Source organism: Lampetra planeri, chromosome 36, assembly GCF_965212315.1.
Source record: "Lampetra planeri chromosome 36, kcLamPlan1.2.h2, whole genome shotgun sequence".
In the NCBI taxonomy this organism is placed as follows: domain Eukaryota; kingdom Metazoa; phylum Chordata; class Hyperoartia; order Petromyzontiformes; family Petromyzontidae; genus Lampetra; species Lampetra planeri.
Window position 1 is genome coordinate 6,242,439 of NC_136142.1, and position 9,014 is coordinate 6,251,452.

Here is a 9,014-nt window from a genome sequence, read left to right on the forward strand (position 1 = left end):
GTCACCCCGTGGTGCCCTTATAAAACTCAACGTTTAACCTACTCACGCCGGCTTGTGCCCGCCCTCACAGTCGGCCATATTTGCGGAATACACCACGCCGCCGTTGACCCTGGCCATTGACCGAGCAACCCAACGTTCCTACCAGCTCCCTCCGCAGGAATGTGTTTAATTGTACAATGCTAATACTGTAAGTGATGCCAATGACACCGTTTTAAAAGCGATATGCTACCGATATGCGAATAATTAACCGCAGGGGGAATGACCGCAACGCTAAACGCAAAAAAAACAGTTCTAAAGAAATTAGTTTTCAACCTAGATAATTTAAAAGTGAGTGCATAGCTCCCATGTGGCTTCCTTCTATCGGAAAGGAAGGTGCGTTCCAGACGGCCGCAGAAGCGCGATTGAGCGCAGCGGCGTGACCGCCGTCGTTGTTCGAGGGTCGCGATCAAAAGCCGACCGGAGTGTCACTTGACGATGGCTCTTCTCACCGCCCGTCGACGAGATTAGCGAGATCATTGTGGTAGGAACCTCTCGGCTACACCAGCCCACAGCAATATTGTGCCGCATCACAAAAGGCATTTTCACGATGAATTCATATCAATAATATTATCGTTATCGACGATGTGTGGGGGTGTCCGCACCAAGGTTCTCCTCTTGCCTGTCCCAGGTATGTGGACAAACATTGGCACCACGCTGGGGGGGCCCTCCAGTGGCCCGCTGGGCCTTGCGATGCCGTGGAGTATTCTGACCTCGGGGGGGTGGGTGGGGGGGGGGGTCAGAATGCAGCGTCACGCGCCCGACTTTGGTGACACCGAGTGGGGGGGGGGGGCCATCGAAAAGTCGTTCACCGGGTCTGGCACGGCGCGTGTGGCACGCACTCCACGCGTTTCCTGCCCCACCCCCACCACCCCCATCACCCCCCCCCATCACCCCCCATCACCCCCCCCCCCGGCTCAGGGTAGAGGTGCCCGCGGGGCTGGGTTGGCCCCCCCCCAGAGCCGCTAATCCCCACGAGACAGCGACGGCCTTTCATCGCAGAGGCAGCGGGTCCCGATAATTACTCATCCCACACCGCCGACACACGATACATACACACACACACAATACCCACCGTACACATGCATATGACAGACGACTACATCATCATCATCATCACACACACACCGCTGTAACTAACCATCGACCGCATCAGATCATCGCCGACAGGCTGATGCTCGCATCCCCTTCATAAATGGAAAATGAAAGGCACAAGCCACAGTGGTGCGATTGTGGACATGCAAGCCACACTATGGACCTACTTGGCAAACCCACAGGTACAGATAAAGACTCTTCGAGATACACAGAGACTCATAGAGATGCATAGAGACCCACAGAGATACATGAAAGGCACAAGCCACAGTGGTGCGATTGTGGACATGCAAGTCACACACCATGGACCTACTTGGCAAACCCACAGAGACTCCCTAGAAATGCATCGAGACCCATGCCACTCACAGTAAACCCACGAATTATCTCTCGCTCTGCTGAAGCCCTCCCGACGTGGCCAGCAAGAGACCTCGACATTCAGCTCGTTGTTGCTGTTGTTGTGCGTGTTGTTACGTGTGTGTGTGTTGTTGTTGCGTGTTGTTGTGCGTGTGTGTTGTTGTGTGTGCGTGTGTGTGTTGTTGTGTGTGTTGTTGTTGTAGTGTGTGTGTGTTGTTGTTGTGCGTTTGTGTTGTTGTTGTGTGTGTTGTAGTGTGTGTGTGTGTTATGTGTGTTGTTGTGTGTTGTTGTTGTTGTGTGTGTTGTAGTGTGTGTGTGTTGTAGTGTGTGTGTGTTGTTGTGTGTGTGTGTTGTTGTTGCGTGTTGTTGTGTTGTTGTTGTTGTTGTGTGTTGTTGTTGCTGCTGGCTGTCGCATCTGCACGCGGGGTCTGCTACCGCACCGTCCTCTGCGGTGTCCCTGCCGCCGCAGCAGCCGCGGCGCTAATGAGTTCTGGCACTCATCGCTTCATTAGCATCTTAGCCAATTACAGCCGGGGCTGTCTCGCTCGACCTCCTGTCAACAGAGCCGTCACCCCCCCCCCCCCCCCCCACGTGTCAATCCATCGTGGCGCTGATGTCATCTCCATTCTGTTCTGGTGGGAGCTGCCGGAGTGACGCGGTTCTACATCACGTGGGGGGCTCGCAGGCGAGAAAGAATTGGGGGGGGGGCTTAAAAGACTTGCATTCCACTGGAATTTTTGCACACAGTGTTGGTGTACGGTGCTTTTTCTGCAATATTTTGCTGTCTTTTCTTGGATGTTCTGTTTGCACTTAGTCACTTTAAGATGTTTTCTTGTTCATGTTTTTGTTTTTTTATTTTGTTGCGGTTGCACCCGATTCAAGAGCCGAATGGCTCACAGGGCTGTACCTAATACATGAAACTTGAAACTTGAAATCGGTTCGAGCCACATTCTCAGGCGTCTTTCTGCCAGCGGAGTTTGAATGGTTTCTCTCTCCTCCCTCCCTCTCTCCTCTCTTTCTCTGCCTTGCTTCGGCAGCACATACACTAAAATTGGAACGATACAGAGAAGATTAGCATGGCCCCTGCGAAAGGATGACACACAAATGTTCTCTCTCTCTCCTTTTTTTACGATCAGTGGAAATAAGAAGATGCTCGTTGTATTCGGCACTTTGCTTCGTTCATGATTTCGTAATTGTTTAAAAAAATAATTACTTTGCTTTATGTAAACCCCCACCTCTCGCTCACTCTCTCGGTCACTCTCTCGCTCACTCTCTCACTCTCTCATCTCTCTCTCTCTGTCACTCGCTGCTCTGCGTGGTCGCTCCTGCCCGAGCTAAAAGCCGGGCCGATATCATTCGCGCCGCGGTTGCGTGATGCTTGCGATCTTCTTCGCCTGGCATGCAGGCAGGTGATCTAGGGGATTCGATCACAACCCTGACGCCTGCTGCTGGATATTTGGAGTTTGCGTGTCTCTCTCTCTTCTCTCTGTGTGTCAGAGGTCACAACCGGGTACCCGATACCCGTACCCGTTTGCGACCCTGGTGCGGCCGGGTACGGGTACGGGTAGGCCGTGAGTCACTTGTGAGTAACTGTTTGTCACTCATTTCCCAACGTCTTGTCTCTTTTCACAATTCAAGTTCCTAGAATCAACCCACCCGCGCCTGCAACGTGGCTTCATCCCAGAGGTCGCAATCAGGTACCCGATACCCGTACCCTACCCGTACCCGGCCGGATACGGGTAGGGTACGGGTACGGCCGGGTACGGGTACCCGTTTGCGACCCTGGTGCGGCCGGGTACGGGTACGGGTAAGGAATCAAAACCCGTTTGCGACCTCTGCTGTGTCTCCCCGTGGTCGCGTGGATTTTTCTCCGGGTCCTCCGGGTTTCCCCTCAGAAACACGCGTTCAGAGTATCATGGGTGCCCCTCTAAATTGGCTCACGATAGGCCACTTCGTTGAGCTATCATTTGTGAACAGATCGATATACAGCTCAGTGGGCCTTACCTGGTCAAATTATAAACAATGATTACCAATCTATATAATTACAATACCCCCCCCCCTCCTTGCCTCGAATCACTGCACCAGATTGAATTGAATTAAATGATGACGTCACCCTGAGGCTGCTCTATTTAAGAACGGAAGCAACAGGAGAGCTTCACCATTCTTGCCCGATGAAGCTGATTGTAATTATCAGCGAAACGTCGAATTACTCAAATTTAAAAATGCTGTTCATTCTCTCTTCAGCACACCGGTGGGCTAAAGAAGTGAATTATTTTGTCGTTTGAAAACGTGACACATTTTTTACCGTTTGGCCGTGTCGGGTGGTGGAGGGTTACGACACATTTATAAATAACGCGATCTCACCCAAAAACCTATATTATGAATAATATTGGTCGCGAAAGCCTGCTACGTGTTAAATACAAACAATAGTTTATAGTTTGTTGTGGGCCAAACATCTCAATGCAGGACCCTCCTGAAAGCGAGTCTTTGGAGTCAGTGAGGGTTTAACTGGGTAAACGAGTCATCGTCATTATTATTATGTGCGGTTGTGGAGGCTCCTTCATCAAGCAGTGGATTGACAACGGACTGTGGATTACTCAGAAATCTATTCAGAGAACGTCACGTGATACCCTATGACGTCACAGCACGCGTGACATCGCGGCTGGTACAGCGAGCTTGTCCTGCGATCTCGACTGTTGTTATCGGGTTTTGTTCATATCTCGATGCTGTTTACTAAAAAAAAGACAACGATCGCTCGCATTGCCTTACCAGACTGTTGGGGGCAACTGCCGTCGGAAAGACGCTGACGTTGTCTTTCCGACAGACCTGTTTCTTCACCTGAGGACGGCTGCTTGCGTTGTGGCCGAAACGTCATTATTTCCCTTCTACGTGCCTTTACCGAAAGAACCAAGAAGATGAATCCCTGCAGTCACGAAAGCTTTAAATCGAAATTTAACGAAATAGATTTCTTTAAGACGAAGGTACTGTGTAAGCCCACTGGCTATCAACAAAGATTCGTTCATGAAGCCATCCATATATAGAGACAGGATTTCAACCGAGAGGATGGGTACAAACTCAGCAATCATTGGAAAGACGTCAACAACCAGTTTAAGTCATCACTGGCTGTGATGTTCCCATCCTGCCACCTTCCGATGTTAGTTTTTTTATTTTTCCCCCCCCCCCGTGGCTTCAGCTCTGATTTCACATTTAACGGGTTGAATTTATCGCGCCTGTGATCTCACATGAACGTGTTAATCTCTCTCACATAAACATCACTAGCCCCGGCCACTTCGTTTATGACCCTTGCACTACACCCATTTTAAACCTTTAAAACCGTCTGCAGTCATACTCTTAGGTTCGTTCGGTGAAATCACGTGGGTACAAAATAAAAAATAAAATAAATCACGACGTTTCGGAGGCAACACAAGCTTCCGTCTTCAGGTGGAACCTTCACAGCAAAATTACTGTATCAAGATGTCGTGATTTAATTGATTTAATTGATTAAAAATTTGTACCCACGTGACTTCACCGAGAAAACCAAAGTGTATGAATCGTTGCAGTCACGAAAACTTCAATTCTAAAAGTCTGCAGTCAGCAACTTTCCCCTCTTTTTTTTTCTCTCCTGATGACGATCGCTTGTGCTGTGATCGAAACGTCATAGTTTTTTTGTTTATTTAAAGTTTCTTTGTATTATTTTGAACCTATCTACGTGACTTTACCGAAAGACCCAAATAATATGAATTCCCAGGACTACATTTAGAGGGCCGCGCATATTTAACGGTCTAGAACTCGATGGAATTAAAAGTTACTCAACTCGCGCACAGAATTGAAATTATATTCAAATAAATGAAGTTCTCTCTCGCTCTCCCCTACTTCTCGAAGCAAAGATAAAAAAAACTAATCCAGCGGTTCAACAGATTTGAAGAGATTAATTAAAATTGACCCAACAAAAATAACAATAATACTATGAAGCGGTATTGCCCCGTTCGCGGTCTAAAGACGTGGACGATTTGATCGCTCAAAGCGCACCGCGTGCATTCTCGTATATCTTCATACACAAACACTCGCACGCGATTTCCATGTTCACTTTCGCGAATGAGCGGCAATGTCGTTTTTTTTTTTGGAAAAGTGGTTTTTGGGTTGTTCATATTTTCTTTCATCCTTTTCCTCCCCGCCCTTTCCTGAAAGGCGCTAATTTTCTTGATGTCGGGCCGCAGGATTGGAGCTGTTGTTGTTGTTGTTGTGTTGATGGGGCCGGTTGCCGTGGCGACGCAGCGGGCTCGTGACAGCGGTGGATTTGGGCGCGAGACCGCGTGGGGCGTGAAGGGGCTTCAGTGGGACAGACAAAACCACCAGCATCACCGTCACCGACAAACATCGTCATCATCATCACCATCATCAACATCCATAACAAAACCACCAACATCACCGTCACCGCTAAACATCGTCATCATCATCATCAACATCCATAACAAAACCACCAACATCACCGTCACCGCTAAACATCGTCATCATCATCATCAACATCCATAACAAAACCACCAACATCACCGTCACCGACAAACATCGTCATCATCATCACCATCATCAACATCCATAACAAAACCACCAACATCACCGTCACCGCCAAACATCATCATCATCACCATCAACATCCATACCAACATCACCATCAACATCACCGTCACCACCAAACATCATCATCATCACCATCATAAACATCCATACCAACATCAACAACATCACCATCACCGCCAAACATCACCATCAACATCCATACCAACATCCACAACATCACCACCAACATCACCGTCAACATCACCGTCACCGCCAAACATCATCATCAACATCAACATCCATAACAAAACCACCAACATCACCGTCACCGCTAAACATCGTCATCATCATCATCAACATCCATAACAAAACCACCAACATCACCGTCACCGCTAAACATCGTCATCATCATCATCAACATCCATAACAAAACCACCAACATCACCGTCACCGACAAACATCGTCATCATCATCACCATCATCAACATCCATAACAAAACCACCAACATCACCGTCACCGCCAAACATCATCATCATCACCATCAACATCCATACCAACATCACCATCAACATCACCGTCACCACCAAACATCATCATCATCACCATCATAAACATCCATACCAACATCAACAACATCACCATCACCGCCAAACATCACCATCAACATCCATACCAACATCCACAACATCACCACCAACATCACCGTCAACATCACCGTCACCGCCAAACATCATCATCAACATCAACATCCATAACAAAACCACCAACATCACCGTCACCGCCAAACATCATCATCAACATCAACATCCATAACAAAACCACCAACATCACCGTCAACATCACCGTCACCGCCAAACATCATCATCAACATCAACATCCATAACAAAACCACCAACATCACCGTCACCGCCAAACATCATCATCAACATCAACATCCATAACAAAACCACCAACATCACCGTCAACATCACCGTCACCGCCAAACATCATCATCATCAACATCAATACCAACATCAACAACATCACCGTCAACATCACCGTCACCGCCAAACATCGTCATCATCACCATCAACATCCATACCAACATCAACGACATCACCATCACCGCCAAACATCATCATCAACATCCATACTAACATCAACAACATCACCATCAGCGCCAAACATCATCAACATCCATACCAACATCAACAACATCAATGCCAACATCACCATCACCGCCAAACATCATCATCAACATCAATACCAACATCAAGAACATCGCCATCACCGCCAACATCATCACCACCACCAACATCACCATCAATACCAACATCAACAATATCACCATCAATACCAACAACAACATCAACCACATCATCACCATGGTTAACAACATCAACATTACCATAAAAAAAATCATGACCATCTTCAACAACATCACCACCAACAATACCACCAATATCATCAATAACATCATTAACATCACTAAAACATCACCATTAACATCGCCATCAACATCAATATCACCATCAACAACATCATCATCATCACTATCACTAACAACATCAATATCCCCAGCAACATCACCATCATCATTATCATCTTAAACAACATCACCATCAATACCATCACCACCTACATCATTATTACCACCACCAACAACATCACCGTCAAATACTTTCACCAGCTACAACATCATCAACACCATCACCATGACCAACCACCACTACACCATTAATACCACCAGGGATGAAACAAAATCGTGGATTAAACTGGATTACTGTGATTCTCGCGATGCATTCATCGGAATCGTGTGTGTCAGACTAAATCATTGACGATGCACGCAGGGTCATTCATGTACATTGTACCCATGCGCATCTTGTGCCGTTCTCAAAACCGCCTCTTAAAGCCTCGAGCACAGAACACTTCAGAACGGCTCTATGAGCCACAGGCAAAAAACACTGAACCATAATACTGTAATCCTAAGGGTGCTTTCGTTTGACTCTATGAGCCTCAAGCATTAACATTGAATCATAAGAATGCTGGGGGTGCCTTAATCTGACTCTAAGAGCCTCAGGCATCAACAATGAACCGTAGCTATGGTAAATAAAATGCCTCAGTCTGGCTCTACGAGCCTCAGGCATTCATGCTGAACCCGAGCAGTCTGGCTCTCAACCACACACATTAACATTAATCCAGAGGAATCCGAAAGGTGCCTTAGTCTGGCTCTACGACCCCCAGGCATTATCACTGAACGCTGAAGCATCCTAAAATAGCTACGTTTGACGGGATATTAATTAATTAATTAATTACTCACTCCTCGAAAAGGAAATTGGCCAAACAATCTCAATACAGACCCTTGCCTGAGAATGAGCATTGGTACTCAATGAGGTTTTCCTGGACACACTCACACACACACAGAGAGAGAGGGAATTTTTACCACTGCTGTTATGTCTGCCTCTTTGTGCACAACTGTGTGACTTGGTGTGTGTGTGTATATAATACATGTGACTGCTGAGAGGTGCATGCAGATGGAGCAGTAAAATCAGTTGCTGTGCTGATATGTATGTGTATGACGTGTGTGTGTGTCTTTGTATATGTGTGTGAGTATATATAGTGGGGAGCGGTAGCATAGTGGTTAGTGCACTGGGCTACAAACCTGCCGACTCGAGTTTGATTCCCACTCACGGCCAACACCAGTGACGATTATCTGCACTGGTCATGGGCCTCCCCTAGGTCCACTCAGCCTCAAATGAGTACCTGGTGCGGATGCAAACATCGCCACTAGGGCGGCCGGGCGTGGTGCTGGCCACCCACCCCTTCGTGTGTCGTTCCAGCCTTCATCGGTGCTCACTAACATGTGCGAGTGTGTATATGCACGCCTATCGTTGTAGCAAACTAGCTGCTCTTCTCATGTGCAGTTGTGCAAGGGGCCTCGCCATCTTTGATCACGTGACACGTGACACGTCTGCCCCCTAGTGGCAAAAATCAG

The 9,014-nt window shown here is 47.5% G+C and overlaps 1 non-coding gene across 1 annotated transcript; it reads left to right on the forward strand.

Annotated features, from left to right (window-relative positions):
* The first annotated feature begins 2,507 nt into the window (after positions 1-2,507).
* Positions 2,508-2,610, forward strand: LOC144730815 (U6 spliceosomal RNA). The gene has a single exon (XR_013587861.1). It is a non-coding gene; the product is annotated as a U6 spliceosomal RNA (small nuclear RNA).
* The last annotated feature ends 6,404 nt before the right edge of the window (positions 2,611-9,014 follow it).